The sequence below is a fragment of the Pristiophorus japonicus genome, chromosome 2, assembly GCF_044704955.1.
Source record: "Pristiophorus japonicus isolate sPriJap1 chromosome 2, sPriJap1.hap1, whole genome shotgun sequence".
NCBI classification, from domain to species: domain Eukaryota; kingdom Metazoa; phylum Chordata; class Chondrichthyes; family Pristiophoridae; genus Pristiophorus; species Pristiophorus japonicus.
Genome location: NC_091978.1, coordinates 54,268,937 through 54,292,651, shown reverse-complemented (window position 1 = coordinate 54,292,651; position 23,715 = coordinate 54,268,937). Strand labels below are relative to the sequence as shown.

The following is a 23,715-nucleotide window of genomic DNA, read 5'->3' as shown; positions in this document are numbered from 1 at the left end:
TGCGAGAAGAGGTTCAGGAGATCATCCCACCTGCTGACGCACCAGCGAGTTCACACTGGGGAGAGACCGTTTACCTGCTCTGTGTGTGGGAAGGGATTCAATCATTTCTCTTCCCTGCTGACACACCAACGAGTTCACACTGGAGAGAGGTCATTCATCTGCTCTGTGTGTGGGAAGGGATTCACTCAGTCATCCAACTGATTGTCACACCAGCAAGTTCACAAGGGGTTGGATTCTGCTGTTATTGCTGCTGCTAATCACATCCAGGGCTGAACCATGTTCATTCTGACAGTTGGGGGGTTTGTTTCTGCTGATGTTAATAACCCCTTTAACTGGACTGGAGTTTAATATTCTGGAACGATGTCAAATAAATCAGCTTTGCTTTAAACACATTGTTGTAGATTTTCGCCTTTCCCACTTGAGTGGTTAGCATCATCTGGCTGGAGCTCAGAGAGGACAATCTTGGGGGAGAATCGTACGACAGGAACAGAACTTCAGCCTGGACATAGGCCCTGAATTTGGTGGACTTCTGGGCAGTCTCCCCTCTGTGCGAGTTTGGTGGCGGCCTGCCGCCGGTGGGAAGGGAAGACCACTGGGAACTGTCTGCTGACATCTGCTGGCGCGCAACTCGCGTAAGTGTCCTCCCATTCGTCGAGCTGCCAGTTTGGTCTGGGCAGGGGTCCGCTGCAGCAGGGGGAAGGACAACTGCGTGGAGGCAGGTCTATCCTCAACGGTAAGTAGGAAGACCTGCAGAAAAAGGTTAGTACTTTATTTTTTTTCCCACGATTCAGGAGGATGGGGTACCCTGAAGGCTTTCCACTGTTTTTTTTTATTTTTGGGGAATTTTTAATTTTATGTGCTCCCGCCTCCCTGGGCCCAATTCAATCTTCGGCGGTACTTTGGCGAGGATTGCATTTGCCGCCGAGGTTGGGAGCTCCCAGATTCAGGACGTAAGTCACTTTTTTGCCGCTGGGCGGTCTTTCCAGGACTTTTCCATGAAATTCCCGCCCAAAGTACCGTCAGGTATCTCAGCGGTCCTTTGGGTGGCATTTGGGCGGAACTTAACCTCCACCAAGTTCGGGGCCAAAGTCCTTCAGGGCCACACTGAGAGGGGAAAACGGCACTTTGGTCTTCTTCGTCTCTCTTCACTGACAGCAAAGTCACTGTGCGAGTTAACTGCGAGGCATGTAAGAAATGTGTCCCAACCGCTCTCTTCCATGGTTCAGAGCTCCAAGGCACGGAACAGAAGACTCCTTTACAAACGTGTTTCGAGTCAGGAAGAACAACAGTGAATGCTGAAAACGTGCTGTCAAATCAGAGATTGGTGTAAAACTGCGATCTGTTCCTGACTGAAAGTGAAACGGAAGGTTTAAGTTTCCAGTCTAAAAATGACTGGTAATTATTCCACGGAGATTTATTGTGTGACAATCCTGAGTCTACCATTTTAAGGCAGGCGTTAACTCATTTAAAATGAATCCGTTCAAAATAAATTGGTTAAAATTTGCACTAAAATAGCAAACAGAGGAGTTCACAGGAGCCTGTTAACTGCTGGTACAATTACACAACAGACATTTGATCTCCAGATAAAGAAGGACCTGCAGCATGTTTCCAGGAATTCCCTGTTTTATTGATGTGTGCTAGACACCAGGATAACTAAAAACACACGACCCGGAACATCCAAGGGGTGCGATCCCGACAGTTACTCTGGGATCATTCCCGCTGCGGATCTCCACCACTGACCCTGCTGAAGGTTGTATGCTCAGGGAGTGGGGCCTCCAGGAGTGGGTTTCAGTATCCTGAAAATACATGGCGAGGAACCAGAGGAATCCTTACTATGGAACCTTCTGGAATTTTACCTGCCAGCGTAGATCTAGGGGTGATTCCTCACTCCCCGAACTGTTTTACATTGAACCCAGTTTGGAACAAGATGAATGCAGTTTATAAAAGAATAGGAACAAATATCACCAGAATTGAGGGAGTCAAAAACAGCCATTAGAGAAGCTCAGAGATATTTGGAAATGAAGATAGTGCACAATTGTGGTAATAATAACAAAAGCTTTTCCAGCTATGTCAGGAGTTAGAAAACATAGTTACATAGAGTTACACAGAATTACATATAGAGTGTGCCACACAGGAACAGGCCATTCGGCCCAACTGGTCTGTGCCGGAGGTTCAGCTCCACATGAGCCTCCTCCCAGCACTCTTCATTGAACCTATTAGCATAACCTTTTATTCCATTCTCCCTCATGTGCTTATCTAGCTTCTCCTTAAATGCATCTACGCTATTCGTCTCAACTACTCCTTGTGATAGCGCATTCTTACCTCTCCTTGAGGAAAAAAGTTTCTCCTGAATTCCCTATTGGATTTATTAGTGATTATCTGATATTTATAATCTGCAGTTTTGGATTCCCCACAAGTGGAAACATTTTCTCCATGTCCACCTTGTATAACGTTTTCATAATCTTAAAGACCTCGATTAGGTCACCCATCGGCTTCTCTTTACTCTAGAGAATAGAACTCAGCCTGTTCAGCCTTTCCTGATAAGTATATCCTCAGTTCTGAGATAATCCTTGCAAATCTTTTTTCCACCTTCTCCAGTGCCTCTATATCGTTTTTATAATATGATGATCAGAACTGTGCACAGTACGCCAAGTGTTGTCAAACCAAGGTCCTATACAAGTTTAACATAACGTTTCTGCTTTTCCATTCTATCCCTCTAGAAATGCACCCCAGTGCTTGGTTTGCTTCTGTTATGGCCTTAATAATGTGTAACAGACAGGATTAATAAACGATCTCCTCGTAAAGGATCCTCTTGGAATGAGTGACCATAACATGGCTGAATTTCAAACTCAGTTGGAGAGTGAGAAAGTTGGATCTCTAACCAGTGTGCTAAGCTTAAATAAAGGAGACTACAAAGGTATGAAGGCAGAGTTAGCTGAAGTGGACTGGGAAAATAGATAAAAGAGCGGGATGGTTGATGAGCAGTGGCAGACATTGAAGGAGATATTTCATAACTCTCAACAAAAATATATCTCAATGAGAAGGAAAGGCTGTAAGAGAAGGGATAATCCATGGCTAACTAAGGAAATAAGAGATAGTATCATATTGAAAACAAAGGCATACAATGTGGTCAAGACTAGTGGGAGGCCAGAGGATTGGGAAACTTTTAAAAGCCAGCAAAGAATGACGAAAAAAATAATAAAGAAAGGAAAGATAAATTATGAAAGGAAACTAGCATGAAATAGAAAAACAGATAATAAGAGTTTCTACAGGTACATAAAAGGAAAAGAGTGACTAAAGTAAACGTTGGTCCCCTAGAGGATGAGACTGGGGAATTAATAATGGAAAACAGCAGAGACTTTGAACAAATATTTTGTAATGGTCTTCACAGTAGAAGATACTAAAAACATCCCAATAGTGGATAATCAAGCAGCTATAGGGAGCGAGGAACTTAATACAATCACTATCACTAAAGAAGTAGTACTCGGTAAAATAATGGGACTAAAGGCGGACAATTCCCCAGGATCTGATGCCTTACATCCTGGGGTCTTAAAAGAAGTGGCTGCAGAGATAGTGGATGTATTGATTGTAATCTACCAAAATCCCCTGGATTCTGGGGAGGTCCCTGCGGATTAGAAAATCGCAAATGTAACACTCCTATTTAAAAAAGGAGGCAGACAGAAAGCAGAAAACAAAAAATCTGCAAAAGGACATGGTCAGGCTAAGTGAGTGGGAAAAAATTGGCAGATGGAGTACAATGTAGGAAAATGCAAGGTTATCCACTTTGGCAGAAATAACAGAAAAGCAAATTATAATTTAAATGAAGAAAAATTGTAAAGTGCTTCAGTACAGAGGGATCTGGGTGGCCCTTGTGCATGAAACACAAAAAGTTAGTATGCAGGTACAAGTAATCTGGAAGGCACATGGAATGTTGGCCTTTATTGCAAGGGGGATAGAGTATAAAAGCAGAGAAGTCCTGCTACAACTGTACAGGGTATTGGTGAGGCCACACCTGGAGTACTGCGTGCAGTTTTGGTTTCGGTATTTAAGGAAGGATATACTTGCATTGGAGGCTGTTCAGAGAAGGTTCACTAGGTTGATTCCGATAGGGTTGACTTATAGGTTTAGTAGGTTGGGACTATACACATTGGAGTTCAGAAGAATGAGAGGTGATCTTATCGAAATGTATAAGATAATTAGAGGGCTTGACAAGTTGGACGCATAGAGGATATTTCCACTCATCGGGGAAACTAAAACTAGGGGACACAGTCCCAGAATAAGGGGCCACCCATTTAAAACTGAGATGAGGAGGAATTTCTTCTCTGAGTGTTGTAAATCTGTGGAATTCTCTGCCCCAGAGAGCTGTGGAAGCTGGGTCATTGAATATATTTAAGACGGAGATAGATTTTTGAGCGATTAGGGAATAAAGGGTTATGGGGAGCAGGAAGGGAAGTGGAGCTGAGTCCATGATCAGATTAACCATGATCTTATTGAATGGCGGAGCAGGTTCGAGGGGTCAAATGGCCTACTCCTGCTCCTATTTCTTGTGTTCTTGTATAACCTGTGTCGCTACTTTTAGTGTATCTGTACCCCTAGATCCCTTTGTTCCTCTACCCCCATTTAGACTCTTATTTTCCCAGTAGTGTGTGGCCTTCTTATTCTTCCAACCAAAATGTGCCACTTATCTTAAAATTCATTTTCTAATTCATTCTGCAAGCTTATTAATGTCGTCTTTCATTTTGTCAGTCTTCCTCAGTATTAACTCAACCTCCAAATTTGGTGCCTTCGACAAATTTTGAAATTGTACTTCCGATTCCTGAGTCCAAACTGTTTATGTGAATGGTGAACGACAGTGGTCCCAGCACCGATCCCTGTGGAACACCACTTCCTACCTTTTGCCAGTCTGAGTAGCTACTCTGAACCCCTACTCCCTGTTTCCTGTTTTGTAACCAGATTGCTATCATAACAGTATGTAAGATCTACAAGATGACCAAGATCAGGCCGTGTGGAGTGAAGGGCCAGGTAGCAGAATGGAAGGAAAGATGCCTACAAAATAGAAATCAGAGGTTTAAATTTAAGGGAAGTTTGTAGCGACCTTTCCATTCATTCTGTTACCTGGCCCTTGACTCCACACGGCCTGACCTTGGTCATCTTGACCTGCAGACTGCAGACACAGTGCACCAATGGTGGAGGGGGTGGATATTGAATCCTGTGACAGGGCGCTGATGAAGTGGATTTCTCTTTCCACAAGTTTTGAGACAATTTAGCAATTAAACCAGACTAAGGTGCGAGTTGGTAACGAAAAATTGGCAGCCAGCGGATTTCGCACCGTGACTGAGGACCCAGGTACTCAGGTTTCTGTATCATTTATTGATTAATTTAGTTTCTTGCCCAATGTCAATCAGACCGGCGGGTCATCTTGCTGTCCGGCGGAGGCAGGGGTTCAAAATGGAGGGCTCTCTACGTTGGTGTCCTTCCCTGCTCCATTGGGGATCTGCAGTGGAGAGTGTTGCATGGAACAGTCTTGTGCAACAGTTTTTGAGCTCCTTTCCAAACACCAAGGTCAGGAGTTTTGCTGCCTTGAGGAGTCCACAAGCCATGTATATATTCAGTGTGAGAGGTTGCAGCACCTGAAGGGGGTCTTCCAACACTTTAGCCCCATGCACCTAATCTTTGGCCGCCTGGTGTGGAGGGTGTGGGTAAGTCGATGGATCTTCTCCTGGACCTGCTCTTGGGTCTGGCTAAAACAGCAATTTGTAGGTCCAGGGCCCAGGGTGGATGGTGGCTCTGGCTGCCTGCCTCTCTTCCACGGTCTTGTCTATGCCCGGGTGGCCCTGCAGAGGCAGCATGCGGTGTCCACCAGTACATAAAAACATAACAATTAGGAGCAGGAGTAGGTCATTTGGCCCTTCGAGCCTGCTCCACTATTCAACAAGATCATGGCTAAATTCCACCTTCCTGCATTATCCCCTTATCCCTTAATTCCAAAATATTTATCGGCCTCTGTCTTGATATACTCAATGACTGAGCATCCACAGCTCTCTGAGGTAGGGAATTCCAAAGATTCACAACCCTTTGAGTGAAGAAATTTCTCATCTCAGTCCTTTATTCTGGGACTGTGACCCAGTGTTCTAGATTCCCCAGCAAGGGGAAACATTTTCATAGAATCATAGAAATTTACAGCACGGAAGGAGGCCACTCGACCCATCGTGTCCCCGCTGGCTAACAAAGAGCTATCTAGCCTGATCCCACTTTCCAGCTCTTGGTCCGTATCCTTGTAGGTTATGGCACTTCAAGTGCATATCTAAGTACATTTTTAAATGTGGTGAGGGTTTCTGCCTCTTCCACCCTTTCAGGCAGTGAGTTCCAGACACCCCACAACCTTCTAGGTGAAAAAAAATCCTCCTCAAATCCTCTCTAAACCTCCTACTAATTGCTTTAAATCTATGCCCCCTGGTTGTTGACCCCTCTGCTAGGGGAAATAGGTCCATCCTATTCACTCTATCTAGGCCCTTCATAATTTTATGCACCTCAGTTAAGTCTCCCCTCAGCCTCCTCTGTTCCAAAGAAAACAACCCCAGCCTATCCAATCTTTCCTCATATCCAGGCAACATCCTCATAAATCTCCTCTGTGCCCTGTGCAATCACATCTTCCCTGTAATGTTCCTCTACACTTCTCAGGTGTCCTACCATTTATTTCCTTGCCTTGTTAGCCCTCCTCAAATGCATTACCTCACACTTCTCCAGATTGAATTCCATTTGCCACTGTTCTGCCCACCTGACCAGTCCATTGATATCTTCCTGCAGTCTACAGCTTTCATCTTCACTATCAACCACATGCCCAATTTTTGTATCATCTGCAAACTGTTTAATCATACCCCCTACATTCAAGTCTAAATCATTGATATATACCACAAAAAGCAAGGAACCTAGGGCTATAATTTTGCCGCCCTAACGTGCGTTTATACGTGATTTTTTTCATGGTAAAACGTTTTTGTCCTAAAAATAAATTGCTTAAAATTCTACAAATCTTAAGGATGGCATTGTCAAAATATCACCATTTTCAGTAACGCATTACCTAAAAAAACGTACTGCCTAAGTTTGGCCATTTGGCAGAGCCATACTTGCTTCGCAAGGCATCATTTGGAAAAACCTTGTGTATTGCAGCTTCAAGAATGTCGATAAGTAAGAAGACCTACAAAAAAGGTAAGTTGAATTTTTTTCAGCGATTCTGTTGTTAATGTTTTTGTGAATGTTTTCTCAATTTTTATTTTTTTATTTTTGAAAAGATGTTTGGGTGTTTTCCCGCTGTATTTTGCGCGATATTGGCCTCACGGTAAAGTTGGAGAGGATGCCGTTTTCCAACACGATTCCTCCAGCAACGCCGTTTTTCAACAATGGGGGTATTTTTTGGCTAAACTTACCTCATTAAAAAATGGCAAAATTTTTCATTATTTTTTCACAAAAATGGCATTATTTGTCAAATAACGACAGCTTGGTGAAATTCTAGCCCCTAGCACTGAGCCCTGCAGAACCTCACTGGAACAGCCTTCCAGTCACTAAAACACCCATCGACTAGCTGATGCTTCCTGCCTCTGAGCCAATTTTGGATTCAACTTGCCAGTTTGCCTTGTATCCGATGGGCTTTTACTTATGTGACCAGACTGCCATGCAGGACCTTATCAAAAACCTAGTTAAAATCCATATACACTACAACAAACTCACTACACTCATTGACCTTCCTTGTTACCTCCTCAAAAAGTCCATCCAATTAGTCAGACATGATCTTCCCTTAACAAATCCATATTGAATTTTTCAGCATTAACTCTGTCAAGCCCCTTGAGAATTTTATATGTTCCAATTAGATCACCTAGTCTACTCAATCTCTCCTCATAAGGCAATCCCCTCATCCCAGGAACCAGTCTAGTGAACCTTCGTTGCACTCCCTTGAAGGCAAGTATGTATTTCCTTAGGTAAGGAGACCAGAACTGTACACAGTACTCCAGGTGTGGCCTCACCAATGCCCTGTATAATTATAGCAAGACTTCTTTACTCATACTCTAATCCCTTTGTAAAACAAGCTAACCTACCTTTTGTTTTCCCAATTGCTTGCTGTACCTACTTTCTGTGTACAAGGACACTCAGGTCCCTCTGAATACAAACATTTCCCAGTCTCTCACCATTCAACAAATATTCTGCTTTTTTGTTTTTCCTACCAAAGTGGATAACTTCCCCATGTTGTATTCCATTTGTCATGTTCTCGCCCACTCAGTCAAACTGTCTATATCTCACTGCAGCCTCTTTGCGGCCTCTTCACAGCTTACCTAAATTTTTATCATCAGCAAACTTGGATACGTCAGATGAAGGGATTGAGTTTAAGTAATGAATATGGGTTGTAAATAGCTGTGGCCCAAGCACTGATCCTTGCAGTATCCCGCTAGTTACAGCCTGCCAACCCGAAAAAATCCTGTTTATTCTGACTCTCTGTTTTCTGTCTATTAACCAATCCCCAATCCATGCTAATATATTACCCCAATTTTGAGTCCTAATTTTGTGTAATAACCTCTTGTGTGGCACCTTATCGAATGCGTTTTGAAAATTCAAATACACTACATCCACTGATTCCCCCTTATCCATCCTACTAATTACATCTTCAAAAGGTCCTAACAGATTTGACAAACATGATTTCCCTTTCATAAAACCATGTTGACTCTGCCTAATCATACACTTGATATCTTCCCTGACCGGTGGGAATGGAAGGTATCAAGAGGTGACAATTGATTCTCACAATCACATTATGATTTAATTATTAATTGTGTGCATGTCACAAATAGATTTTTTCTAGCTTGCATAGAAATACAAATGCTGTATTAGACACGTTACATTACTATAATGAAAACAGAAAATGCTGGAAATCTCAGCGGATCAGGCAGCATTTGTGGAGAGAGAATCAGAGTTAATGTTTCAGGTTGATGACCTTTCATCAGAACTGGCAATAGTTCGAAATGTAACAGATTCATAAGCAAGTGCTGGGGCCCTGAAAGGGGAGAGAGGTGTGGAAAGAACATAATGGGTGGTATGTGATAGAGTGGAAGGCAGAAGAGATTTGAGACACAAAGGGGATGATGGCCAAATTGAGATGGTAATATCACAAGTTAGGAAACAAAAGATGAGCCTAGATAGGGTGTGAATGGCAGAATAATTGCCAGCTGCCATGGGAAAGAGAGAGAAACAAGACGAAAATAAAAAACGGGGAGTTTTTGTAAAAAAAAAAGGCAAGGAAAGGGAACAAAATGTGGGCAGAGGTTATGGTCTGAAATTGTTGAACTCAATGTTAAGTCCAGAAGGCTGTTTATAAAGTGCCTAAACGAAAGATGTGGTACTGTTACTCGAGCTTGGAACAGTGTAGGAGGCCAAGGATGGAGTTATCAGAGTGAGATTGGGAGAATTAAAGTGACAGGCAACAGGAAGCTCGGGATCACACTTACGGACTAAATGGAGTTGTTGCGAAAGCAGTCACTGAATCTATGTTTGGTCTCCTCAATGTAGGAGGAGACCACATCGTGAGCAGTGAATACAGTGTACTAAATTGAAAGAAGTACAAGTAAATTGCTGCTTCACCTGGAAGGATGTTTGGGGCCCTGGACAGTGGAAAGGAAGGAGGCATTTCCTGTGCTTGCATGGGAAGGTGCCGTGGGAAGGTGAGGGGGTGCTAGGGCTGACTGCAGAATGGACCAGGGTGTCACGGAGGATGCAGTCCGTTCAGAATACTGAGAGGGGAGGGGAAGATGTGATTGGTGGTGGGAGGTGGCGGAATAGCGGAGGATGATCTATTGAACGTGTAGGCTGGTGGGGTAGTTTTTATTCCTTCACGGGATGTGGGCTTCGCTGTCAAGGCCAGTATTTATTGCCCATCCCTAATTGCCCTTGAGAAGATGGCAGTGAGCCACCTTCTTGAATCGCTGTAGCCCGTGTGGTGACGGTACTCCCACAGCGCTGTTAGGGAGGGAGTTTCAGGATTTTGACCCAGCGACGATGAAGGAACAGCAATGTGCTTCCAAGTCAGGATGGTTGTGACTTGGAGGGGAACATGGAGGTGCTGGTGTTCCCATATGCTTGCTGCCCTTGTCCTTCTAGGTGGTAGAGGTCGTGGGTTTGGGGGCTGCTGTTGAAGAAGCCTTGGCGAGTTGCTGCAGTGCATCTTGTAGATGGTACACACTGCAGCCATGGTATGCTGGTGGTGGAGGGAGTGGATGTTTAAGGTGGTGCATGGGGTGCCAATCTAGCAGGCTGATTTGTCCTGGATGGTGTCGAGCTTGTTGAGTGTTGTGGGAGGTGCACTCATCCATGCAAATGGAGAGTATTCCATCACACTCCTGACTTGTGCCTTGTAGATGGTGGAAAGGCTTTGGGGAGTCGGGAGGTGAGACACTCGCCGCAGAATACCCAGCCTCTGACCTGCTCTTGTTGCCACAGTATTTATGTGGCTGATCCAGTTAAGTTTCTGGTCAATGGTAACCCCAAGGATGTTGATGGTAGGGAATTCGGTGATGGTAATGCCATTGAATAGAAACATAGAATATTACCTGAATGGACTGAGAGGAGGAGAAACTTCTTCACTCAGAGTTAACCTGTGGAATTCCCTGCCGCAGCGAGTTGTTGATGCCAGTTCATTAGATATATTCAAGAGGGAGTTAGATATGACCCTTACGGTTAAGGGGTATGGAGAGAAAGCAGGAAAGGGGTACTGAGGAAATGATCAGCCATGATCTTATTGAATGGCGGTGCAGGCTCAAAGGGCCGAATGGCCTACTCCTGCACCTATTTTCTATGTTTCTATGTGACAGATTAGTAAAAGGGGAGGTGCAATGAGACCTGGGTGTCATGGTACATCAGTCATTGAAAGTTTGCATGCAGATACAGCAGACGGTGAAGAAGGCAAATGGCATGTTGGCCTTCATAGCGAGAGAAATTGCGTACAGGAGCAGGGAAGTCTTACTACAGTTGTACAGGGCCTTGGTGAGGCCACACCTTGAATATTGTGTCCAGTTCTGGTCTCCTAATCTGAGGAAGGACATTCTTGCTATTGAGGGAGTGCAGCGAAGGTTCACTGGACTGATTCCCGGGATGGCAGGACTGACATATAAAGAAAGACTGGATCGACTAGGCTTATATTCACTGGAATTTAGAAGAATGAGAGGGGATCTCACAGAAGCATATAAAATTCTGATGGGATTGGACAGGTTAGATGCAGGAAGCATGTTCCCGATGTTGGGGAAGTCCAGAACCAGGGGTCACAGTCTAAGGATAAGGGGTAAGCCATTTAGGACCGAGATGAGGAGAAACTTCTTCACTCAGAGAATTGTGAACCTGTGGAATTCTCTACCGCAGAAAGTTGTTGAGGCCAGTTCGTTAGATATATTCAAAAGGGAGTTAGATATGGCCCTTACGGCTAAAGGGATCCAGGGGTATGAAAAGAAAGCAGGAATGGGGTACTGAAGTTGCATGATCAGCCATGATCATATTGAATGGCAGTGCATGATCGAAGGGCCGAATGGCCTACTCCTGCACCTATTTTCTATGTTTCTCCCCACTGTGAATGGTATGATGTTTTTTCAGGCTGTGTAACTGGTTAATGCTCTTTCCACAGTTAGTGCACTGGAATACTCTCACTCGGGTGTGTGTTTCGGTGCTTTTCCAGTCACACTGATGTTTTAAATCTTTTCCCACAGACAGAACAGACAAACTTTTCTCCTTCCACATTCAAAGGCCGATGATATTCAGGTCCTGATGAATGGACTGATTGTCAGATCTTGATATGATTTTGGTTGGAGTTTGCGGTCTGTAAATGCTGCCCTTCTCACAGTCTGTAACAGGAGTTTACAAAAGCCATCACTGAGAGTCCAGGATAGAAATTCACGACATACTCTCCTCCTGGTTCCTGCCCAAGGGGGCCGCGCATGCGCCCTGCTGCACCCTGAGCCTCACAAGATGGCGGCCATTAACCCGGGCCTGTCACTGGGAGAAAGCCCTGCAGCTGCCGCCCTGCTCGGGGCAAACGGCAGACCCACAGGTTCTTGTTTGGGGCCTGAGGCCCACACCGGGTGCGTGTAAAGCAGATAATGCGGATGTTTTCTCTCGGTCTGGGCCCGTACTCGGTGTGTGTGAAGCCCGCATGCCCCCGGGGTTTATTAACCTGCTCCCTGCGTCCATCTTTCACCCGCTGCCTCACCCACAGTCGCCACCGCCGCCCACGCATGCTAAGCTCACACTACCTGGGTGATTGACAGTAGTTCCATACCAATAGGAAGAGCGGGGTGGAGTTGGAGGACCGAGCAAGCGGATGGTCCTCCAACCAATCGCAGTGTGTGAGAGCTTGCGGCACCCCCCGGTCAGGGCGAAGCCCGGATCTTTCTAATTGGCTGAAACTCTGCATTATTTTTAAAGCTGAATTCTCTCAAACTCACGGAGAAAACTAGACCTTTCTGTTGTGGCTTTAAACAGATGAAACCCTGTGGTGTGGAGCAAACATTGCAACATTTGGTAGTGAAATGGTTTCATTCAGAATAGGCAGCAGGGATTATTTGAGGAAATAACAGAGTGTAGTGCGAAAGGAAATGCAGTAGCTGGATTGTCAAAAGGTGTTTGATAAGGTTCCAGACAGGAGGCTTGTTGATCAAATTAAGGCTCACGGTATTAAAGGGAGTGGGGCAGTGTGGATATGAAGTTGGGTAAAGGGCAGAAAACAAAAAGTAGAGGTTAATGGATGTTCTTCAGACTGGAGAGATGTAAACAGTGGTATTCCCCACGATTAGTGTTAGAACCGTTGCTCTTCTCAATATAGAGAAATTATCTGGGCTTTGGATATGGGGCACAAGATCAAAATCTCCAGATGACGCCAAAAAAGGGACCATGGCCAACTGTGGGACTGCAAGTGACTTTAGTGTGAATACACAGGTTAGGAAATGGGGCAGGTAGACAGGGTATAAAAGTGAGGGGATACTGATGTAAGGGGGCAGTCGGGACTGGAGACACCGGAGATCAAGCTCAGGGCGCCCGAGGTTCCATCCAGCGGGCTGACCTCGTGTAAGTTACTGTGGACATGCAGGACTTGCATCATTACTCTGATTGATGGATCAATGCAAGATATGGTAGAGGACAGAGAATCTGCTCATCTTCTATTTCTTAATAAGGTATTAAAGTTGCTGACACAAGACTCTAAACCTGCTAATTAATTAGACATGGCATTAGCTAGAATATTACACTGTCTGCTCCTCCACTCCTTTTAACTTTAACATTTAATGTACATTTATTCCCTTTTTCCTCCTCCCTAAATCTGTCATATCACATTTCTCTGCATTAAATTGGGAATATTACACCAGGAAGGATGTCAAGGCCATGGAGAGGGTGCAGAGAGATTCACTGAGATGATACCAGGGAAGAGAGGCTTTAGATATCAGAGGAGATTCTAAGGTTATGTCCCCTCATCCTAGACTCCCCACCAGCTGAGTAAGATTCTCCCTATCTACCATAGCAATCACTTTCTTTTTTTAATTGAATTCCTGGGATGTGGGTGTCACAGGCAAGGCCCGCAGTTATTGCCCAATCCTAATTACCCTCGAGTGTCATCCATGGCTCAGTGGGTCGCACTCTCATGTCTGCGTCAGACAATCCTGGAACTTGAACACATAAAGATTTAAGCTGACACTCCAGTGCAGTGCTGAGGGAGTGCTGCACTCTCAGGTGCCGTCTTTCAGATGAGACGTTAAACTGAGGCTCCATCTGCCCTCTGAGGTGGATGTAAAAGATCCTGTGGCACTATTTTGAAGAAGAGCAGGAGAGTTATCCCCGGTATCCTGGTCAATATTTATCCCTCAATCAACATAACAAAACAGATTATCTGGTCATTATCACATTGCTGTTTGTGGGAGCTTGCTGTACACAAGTTGGTTGCCGCGTTTCCCACATTATAACAGTGACTACACTCCAAAAGTACTTAATTGGCTGTAAAGCACTTTGAGATGTCCGGTGGTTGTGAAAGGCGCTATTTAAATGCAAGTCTTTTCTTTTGAGAAGGTGGTGGTGAACTGCCTTTTTGAAACGCTGCAGCCTGTGTGGTAAAGGTACCCTGTACTCCCACAGTGCCATTAGTTAGGGAGTTCCACGATTTTGGCCCAGTGACAATGAATGAACGGCAATATATTTTCAAGTCAGGAGGTTCTGTGACTTGAGCTTTCAGGTGGTGGTGTTCCAATGTGCCTGCTCCCGCTATCCGTTAAGTGGTAGAGGTCCACTAGTTTTGGAGGTGCTGCCGGAGAAGCCTTGACGAGTTGCTGCAGTGCATCTTGTGGATGGTTCACACTGCAGCCACGGTGTGCCAGTGGTGGTTAAAATCCTAACCACCTCAATCAAATCACCGTTTAACCTACTATATTCAAAGGAATTCAAGGTTAATTTATGTAATCACGCCTCAATAGTTAAACACTTGAGCTCTGGTAATATTTTGGTGAATCTGCATCACACTGCTTCCAAGGCCAATATATTCTTTCTAAGGTACGATGCCTAGAACTGTACACAGCACACCAGATGTGGTCTAACCAGGGCTTTCTAAATCCGTAGCAGGACTTTCTCCCCTTTATGTTATAGCACTCTATGCATAAAGGTTAACGTTTCATTAGCCATTTTGTTTATTTTAATTTTAAACACTCTCACAGCAGGGCAGGTACAGTAAGTGTTAGATACAGAGTAAAGCGCTCTCAATACAGTCCCATCAAACACTTCCTGGACAGGTACAGTATGGGTTAGATATGGAGTAAAGCTCACTCTACACTCCCATCAAATACTCCCAGAGCAGGTACAGCACGGACTAGATACAGAGTAACGCTCCCCTTACACTGTCCCATCAAACACTCCCAGGGCAGGTACAGAACGGGTTAGATACAGAGTAAAGCTCCCTCTACATTCTGATTAAACATACCCAGGGCAAGTACATGGACAAATAATTGATACATTCCCTAGATACCAAGGCTAAGAGAGACATTCTGGAATTATGGGAAGCTGGGATTTGTCTATGGGAGTAACTGAAGGTACGAGAACTGAAATGATCTAGAGTAATGATCGGGTGTTAGTTGTGACTCAGTGTTAGCAGTTTTGTCTCTGAGTTTGTGGGTTGTTTGTTGAACATAAGTAATAGGAGCAGGAGCAGGAGTAGACCATCTGGCCTCTCGAGCCTACTCTGCCATTCAGTAAGATCATAGCTGATCTGATCTTGGCCTCAGTTCCACTTCCCTGCCCGCACCCTTGACTCCCTTATCATTGAAAAATCTGTGTATCTCTACCTTAAATATAGTCAATGATCCAGCTGCCACAGCTTTCTGGGGTAGAGAATTCCAAAGATTCATGACCCACAGAGAAGAAATTCTTCCTCATTTCTGTTTTAAATAGGCGACCCCTTATTCTGAAACTATGCCTCCTAGTTCTAGATTTCCCCACGAGGGGAAACATTCTCTCTGCATCTACCCTGTCAAGCTCACTTGGAATCTTAGACGTTTCAATAAGATCACCTCTCAGTCTTCTAAACTCCAAAGACAACCCTTCATCTCAGGAATCAACTTTGTGAACCTTCTCTGAAAGTATATCCCCTTAAATAAGGAGACCAAAACTGTACGCTTTTCCTAATTACTTGCTGTACCTGCATGCTAACTTTTTGTGTTTCATGTACAAGGACCCACAGATCCCTCTGTACCGCAGTATTTAGTAATCTCTCCCCATTTAAATAATAATTTGCTTATTTATTTTTTCTACCAAAGTGGATAACTTCACATTTTCCCACATTATACTCCATCTACCAAATTTTTGCCCACACTTAGCCTATTTATATCCCTTTGCAGATTCTTTGCGTCCTCCTCACAACCTGCTTTCCTATCTATCTTTGTATCAACAACAAATTTGGCTACATTACACTCGGTCCCTTCATCCAAGTCATTAATATAGATTGTAAATTGTTGAGGACCGAGCACTGATCCCTGTGGAATCACACTACTTAATTTACCAATCTGAAAATGACCCATTTAACCTGACCCTCTGTTTTCTGTAAGTTACCCAATCATCTATCCATGCTAATATATTACCCCCAACCCCGTGAGCTCTTATCTTGTGCAGTAATCTTTTATGTAGCACCTTATTGAATGTCTGCTGGAAATCCAAATACACAACTTCTATTGGTTCCTCTTTATCCACCCTGCTCGTTACATCCTCAAAGAATTCCAGCAAATTTGTCAAACATGATTTCCTTTCATAAAACCATGCTGACTCTGCTTGACTGCATTATGATATTCTAAATGTCATAAGAACATAAGAAATAGGAACAGGAGTAGGCCATATGGCCCTTGAGCCTGCTCCGCCATTCAATAAGATCATGGCTGATCTGATCATGGACTCAGCTCCACTTCTCCACCTGCTTCCCATAACCCTTTATCATTTAAGAAACTGTCTATTTCTGTCTTAAATTTATTTAATGTCCCAGCTTCCACAGCTCTCTGAGGCAGCAAATTCCACAGGTTTGCAACCCTCTGAAGAAATTTCTCCTCATCTCTGTTTTAAATGGGCGGCCCCTTATTCTAAGATCATGCCCTCTAGTTCTGGACCCCCATCAGTGGAAACATCTTCTCTGCATCCACCTTGTCAAGCCGCCTCATAATCTTATACGTTTCGATAAGATCAATTCTCATTCATCTGAATTCCAATGAGTAGGAGCCCAACCTACTCAACCTTTCCTTATCAGTCAACCCCCACATCCCCGGCCTGCTGCTGCTACTTTAATAATGTACTCCAGCATTTTCCCATTGACAGATGTTAGGCTAACTGGTCTATAGTTTTCTGCTTTCTGCCATCTAGCATTGAGTGTGTTTGTGATGTCGTAGAGAATATACCACAAGCGCGTTACATTTGCGGTTTTCCAATCCGCTGGGACCTCTCCAGAATCCAGGGAATTTTGGTACATTACAACGAATGCATCCACTATCACTCAGCCACTTCTTTTAAGACTCTAGGATGGAGGTCCAGGGACTTGTCCAACTTTAGTCCCATTAGTTTGCCAAGTACTTTTTCTCTAGCGATAGTGATTGTTTTAAGTCTTCCTTTACCCCCCCCCCACCCACCTGCCAAATAGCCTCTTGATTATCAATTTTTGGGATGCCTTTAGTGTCTTCTACCATGAAGACCGACACAAAATATTTGTTCAAAGCCTCTGCCATTTCCCTGTTTCCCATTATTAAATCCCCAGTCTCTTCCGCTAAGGAACCAACATCTATTTTAGCTACTCTCTCGGTATCATTCTGGTAAACCTACACTGCACTCCCTTGAAGGCCAATATATCCTTCCTAAAGTGTGGTGCCCAGAACTGTTCACAGTACTCCAGGTGTGGTCTAACCAGGACTTTGTACAGCTGCAGGGTTTTAGCTTCAGCTGGAATCATGTGTACAGTTCTGGGCTCAAACATTAGGAAGGATGACAAGGCCTTGGCGAGGGTACAGAGGAGGTTTACCAGGATGTTACCAGGAATGAGGGACTTCAGTTATGTGAAGAGATTGGAGAAGCTGGGATTGTTCCCCTTAGAGCAGAGAGGGTTAAGAGCAGATCTAATAGAGGTATTCAAAATTGAGAGGTTTGATCAAGCAAGTAGAGAGAAACTATTTCTCTGGAAAAAGGATCGGTAACCAAAGGTCACAGATTTAAAATAATCGCCACAAGAACTAGAGGGGAAATGAGGAGAATTGCTTTCACACAGAGGGTTGTTAAGGTCTGGGATGTACCATCTGAAAGGATGGTAGAATTAGGCTCCATAGGAACTTCCAAATGACAATTGGACTTGAAGAGGACTAGTTTGCAGGATTATGGAGATAAAACTGGGGTGTAGGACTAAATTAGACAACTCTTTCAAAGAGCCGGCACACATGATGGACTGAAATATTTCCTTCTGTGCTGTTAGATGCAATGATCAGTGTGAATACGTAGGTGTCTCTTAAGGCTCTTAGAGCTTTTAAAGCTGTTCCCACAGTCAGAACATTTAAAGGGTCTCTCGTCAGTGTGAACAAGCTGGTGTGACAGGAGGGTGGATGACTCAGTAAAGCCCTTCCCACACACGGAGCAGGTGAACGGCCTCTCACCAGTGTGGAGGAGCTGGTGTCTCTTCAGCTCCCCGGAGCTTTTAAAGCTCTTCCCACAGTCAGAACATTTAAAGGGGTTCTCTCCAGTGTGAACTCGCTGATGTGCCAACAGGTTGGAGGAACGAGCAAATCCCTTCCCACACACGGAGCAGGTGAACGGCCTCTCCCCAGTGTGGAGGTGTTGGTGTCGCTTCAGCTCCTGGGAGCTTTTAAAGCTCTTCCCACAGTCAGAACATTTAAAGGGTCTCTCATCAGTGTGAACAAGCTGGTGTGCCTTCAGGGTGGATGACTCAGTGAATCCTTTCCCACACTCGGAGCAGGTGAACGGTCTCTCCCCAGTGTGGAGTCGCTGATGTCTCAGCAGGTTGGATGACTGAGTGAATCCCTTCCTACACACGATGCAGGTGAACGGCCTCTCTCCAGTGTGAACTCGCTGGTGTCGCTTCAGTTCCCGGGGGATTTTAAAGCCCTTCCCACAATCAGAACATGTAAACAGTCTCTCATCAATGTGAACTCGCTGGTGTCCCTTCAGTTCCCCGGGGCTTTTAAAGCTCTTCCCGCAATTAGAACATTTAAATGGTCTCTCATCAGTGTGAACAAGCTGGTGTGTCAGCAGGGTGGAGGACTGTAAGAATCCCTTCCCACACATGGAGCAGGTGAACGGCCTCTCCGCGGTGTGCACAAGCTGGTGTCCCTTCAGATCCCCGGAGCTTTTAAAGCTCTTGCCACAGTCAGAACAGTTAAACGGCCTCTCATCAGTGTGAGCTCGCTGGTGTCCCTTCAGATTGCCGAAGCTTTTAAAACTCTTCCCACAGTCAGAACATATAAACAACCTCTCATCAGTGTGAGCTCGCTGGTGTCGCACCAGATCGCCAGAGCTTTTAAAGCTCTTCCCACAGTCAGAACATGTAAACGGTCTCTCATCAGTGTGAACAAGCTGGTGTCGCTTAACCTCCTGAGGGCTTTTAAAACTTTTCCCACAGTCAGAACAGTGAAATGGTTTCTCGTCAGTGTGAACTCGCTGGTGTGTTTGCAGATGGGATGAACAAACAAATCCCTTGTCACACACGGTGCAGGTGAATGGACTGTTCCTGGTGCGACTTTGCCGATGAACTTCCATTGCAGACAAAGAATGGATTCCCTTCCTGCCGTCTCCACCGTTAACCGGTTTCTCCCCGGTATGATGGTGCACGTGTCTCGCCAGGTGACGTGATGTTTGGTCTGAGCTTCTTATCTGTAACCAACTCTGTAAAACGAGTTTAGAAATGGATCAGAGACAAAATGTTGTTTGATTTTCCCCTTTCCCAGCCCAGGGGCAGTGAAGCTGAATTTAAGGCCCCAGCTGCTGCACAGGTTGGTTGATCAGTAATGGTGGCCGCAATACCCAGAAGCCCCCGTACTCCAGCAAGCGCTCTGTTGACACCGAGTCTCGCGCATGTGCCTCATGACCCCACCCAATCCCTCCTGCTCCACAGGCACCCGTCCCGATCGGGTCACAACGCGCATCCTCTGTGCACAAATTCCCCCACCCCGAGATTGGAACATCGGGTATACAGCCGCAACAACTGGTATGCGTGCACAGCTGAGGTGGAGGCGAGTCGGTGTTTCGCTTCTGCCCGCCAGCGAAGTATGCATGGGCAGGACGATGTGGGAGCGCAAGCCCGCATTTCTGAAACGCTTTGCTTCGGCGCGGTCTGGAGATATCGAAAGGGTTAAAAGTTGAAGATTGAAGTTTGGATTAAAACAGAATGTTTGGATCGAAACAGGCTGCTAGACGATATGGAGCCATTTAGCCATTGAAATGTGTCTATCTGATCACCTGTGTGATAGTCGACGTATTTACTGAGGCGTACGAAAGCATGGGCCTGACGCTAAACATCCGTAACACAAAGGGCCTCCACCAGCCTGTCCTCACCGCAAAGCACTGCCCCCCAGTCATTAAGATCCACGGCACAGCCCATTTCCCATACCTCGGGAGCCTTTTATCAACAAAAGCAGAAATTGATGAGGAGATTCAACACCGCCTCCAGTGCAAAACCTGAGGAAAAGAGGGTTTGAAGACCAGGCCCTCAAGTCTACCACCAGGCTCATGGTCTACAGAGCTGTAGTAATACCCACCCTCCTGTATGGCTCAGAGACATGGACCATATACAGTAGACACCTCAAGTCGCTGGAGAAATACCACCAATGATGCCTCCGCAAGATCCTACAAATCCCCTGGGAGGACAGACGCACCAACATTCGTGTCCTCGACCAGGCCAACATCCCCAGCATTGAAGCACTGACCACACTTGATCAGCTCCGCTGGACAGGCCACATTGTCCACATGCCAGACACGAGACTCCCAAAGCAAGCATTCTATTCGGAGCTCCTTCATGGCACACGAGCCAAAGGTGGACAAATGAAACGTTACTAGGAAACCCTCAAAACCTCCCTGATAAAGTGCAACATCCCCACCAACACCTGGGAGTCCCTGGCCAAAGACCGCCCTAAATGGAGGAAGTGTATCCGGGAGGGCGCTGAGCGCCTCGAGTCTCATCGCCAAGTGGATGCAGAAATTAAGCACAGACAGTGGAAGGAACATGCGACAAACCTGTCCCACCCACCCCTTTCCTCAACGACTATCTGTCCTTTCCTCAACGACTATCTGTCCCACCTGTGGTATTGAACTGTTCAGCCACCTAAGTACTCATTCTAAGAGTGGAAGCAAGTCTTCCTCGATTCCAAGGGACTGCCTATGATGAGGTGTTTACAGTACTTCATGGTGGGAGTCGATTTATGGCAATGAGACTTGACTACAGGATCATGAGTAGCTGGTCATTTATCTGTATGTTAATTATTTATATGTATCATCGATACTATCTATGCATGGAATCAAAGAAACTCCTCTGCTGATCACCTGGTTTGTGTACAGTAATTCGTGACATCGTCTGTATGTTAAGTATTTGAATGTACCATTTGTTACTGTGCGAGGAAACGATCTGATTTGTTTATAGTAATTCAGAAAGCAGTTAGGCGTGATTTCAGGACAATGCCATTTGAGTCTACATCGTCTGCATTTTAATTGTTTATATACTATGCAAGAAAACAAGAGTTCAAAGGCTTTTTAGGTATAAGGGATGGAACTGTTTTTTTGTTAGACACACTGGACACTAGACACTAGACATTCGGAAGGTGCGTGCCTCACAAGCAGCCACTGGAAATCAGAGCAAACAGAAAGTTGGCTTGTGAAGTGTTTGTGTCTTAATAGCTTTCATACTTGATTTGTATAGTATGAATGTCTAAATAAAAGACCCGATCCTGCCATTTACTGCAACTGAGTGTGTGTGTAATTCGACGTTTAAAGCAACGAAGCGAAAAGAGCAAGAAAGCTGTACAACATATTGGTTACCCCGATGTGATTTTCAAAAGTCCGTTGGCTGAGTTGTTTGAAGACGCCGATGTGATTTTCAAAAGTTCATTGCCTTAGTTTTTCGAAGAAGTGTTTCCCACACATCAATTCGAGGGGTGAGTATTCTCTTAGTTGTCGTGACTTAAAGGGATCTCCAGTTAGTAATGGGAGGATCAGGGAATATTCCAGATGAGGTCCGGTCATTTCTTAATGAGTGGATTGAGTCGAAAGGGGGACCTTAGGGGATAAGGCAGGAAACGATGACAGGAGGATGGAGAGACACACGGCAGTCCTTAGTGGAGAGTGTCCAGTTAAAAAAAATTAAAGTGTTAGGGTTAAAAAGTGATAAAAAGAGAAAAGCGTTAGTATTGGTGTCTAATGCTGGGGATTCAAAAGTTAGGAGAAGTGGCTGAGGCTAGAGATAGGGAAGTCTCAGAACTCAGAGCAGCTAACAGAATAGAGAATTGGCGATTTCAGGCATTCAGGTCAGCCCGGACTGTCCTGACGCTGGATCAGCATCTTGCTGATGAACAGAACCGTAATCAAGATCTAGAGAAAGGAATATCTAAGCTGCAGCAGATGGTGGTATTAGGTTGCCCAGCGGAGAAAGCAATTGATAAAACCGGGTAGTATTCGGTGGATTCCCCAGGTCTGAGAATTGAAAGGGGGATTAAGGGACCGGGAGAATGCTCACCGTTCCCTTCCACAACTCCTTTGTCGTCTCTGACTTCGGAGCCTCGAACCCATGTGGTTCGCGTGGCAACATTAGGCACGGAGGCGGGGTAGTTAGATGCATCTTCAGTTCCTCGGACGCTTCACACTCCACAACATTACACATGACCTTCTGGTAATGCAGAGTGGGGAAATCACATTCGGGCAGACAAGGCGAGTGCACAATCATGATTCCTCTACTCCCTATGGAACTTGTGAAGGGAACACTAGCTTAAGAGGTTTTGTGGATTCCTGGTATGAGCGAGGAGGGGTAAAGTTACAGGACATGAGAGCTATCCTTAGTGAAGTGGGATCTTAATAAGTTTGCCCAATGATGGTGTAATATTCTGGGATGGTGGCAGTCAGAGGAACATATCAGAGAAACAGAGGGTTCACATGATTCTGCAAGCTTTAGGGAATCACCGAACAGGTTTTGAAACAACTTCCAGGTCCCTGCTTGATAGAATAATAGCTGCAATCTTTGGTGCTCACTCAGGGCCACAGTTAATAAAGCGGCTTGCATTATTACCAGGGGAAGGACCCAGGGAAGCGGGGGAATTTATATTCCAGTTGTGTAAAAGTTTGGGAAGTAATTGGATTAATATCAGTCATTACGGGGATGGTACACATAGAGAGATCATTTTGACTCTTCTTCGCCCTTCAGCAGTTCTGGAAGTACTGAAGACGGGGACGATAGTTTTGATAAATGATTGGCAAGGGTTAGAAAGCTTGTATCAGAGAGCTGCAGGAATTTCAGTCATGGAAGTAAGACAGGGGTTATAGCAATGGAAGGCAGAAGGGCCCAAGTGGATGAATCTCGTGAGAAGTCGCATAAAAGGAGCAGGACTAGGTGGTGCCTGGATCCCGACCCATCAGTTGATAGAGGACAGGGATAGACTGACTGAAGAATTGGAAAAGTTAAAAGAAAAACTGAAGAATCAGGAAAGAGAAGCTAGAGTTACAGATGATACCTCGGTTCAGTTGGTGAGGTTGGGGGCAGATTCCGCAGGTGAGGGGGAATTGCTATCGGGATGTCGCGCCTCAACCACACATGTCGTTTCTTTAGGACCCTTACTTCAGGATAGGGGTGGCCATCCCCTTAGCGAGACATGTATGGAAGGGCTGCAGGTAATTGACACAGGGTCCACCGGACAAACGAAGGTTGAGGTGCTCCTGGAGGAAGAGGATTCCCCTCTTCAGAGACAGTACCCCATCACCCCAGATGCATGAGGAGCAGTTACGGAACAGTCAGTGGGAGAAGCTTGTTCAGAAACATTTAAAGTTTCTGTAGGAATAGGCTGTCTCAGAACTGATGTTCAGTGAAAAGCTCAAAAGTGGGAGTTATAAACATGATTTTAAAGGATGCGAAATAGAAGTTGAAGCGTTGCAAATGTCGAAAGAGGAAATTACAGCAGTTCTGAAGGGTGAACTGAGAGAAGGACTGGG

The 23,715-nt window shown here is 45.1% G+C and overlaps 1 pseudogene; it reads right to left on the bottom strand.

The window, feature by feature from the left end:
- LOC139238301 (zinc finger protein 850-like) overlaps positions 1–23,715 on the bottom strand; it is a 77,135-nt pseudogene that overhangs the window by 51,066 nt on the left and 2,354 nt on the right.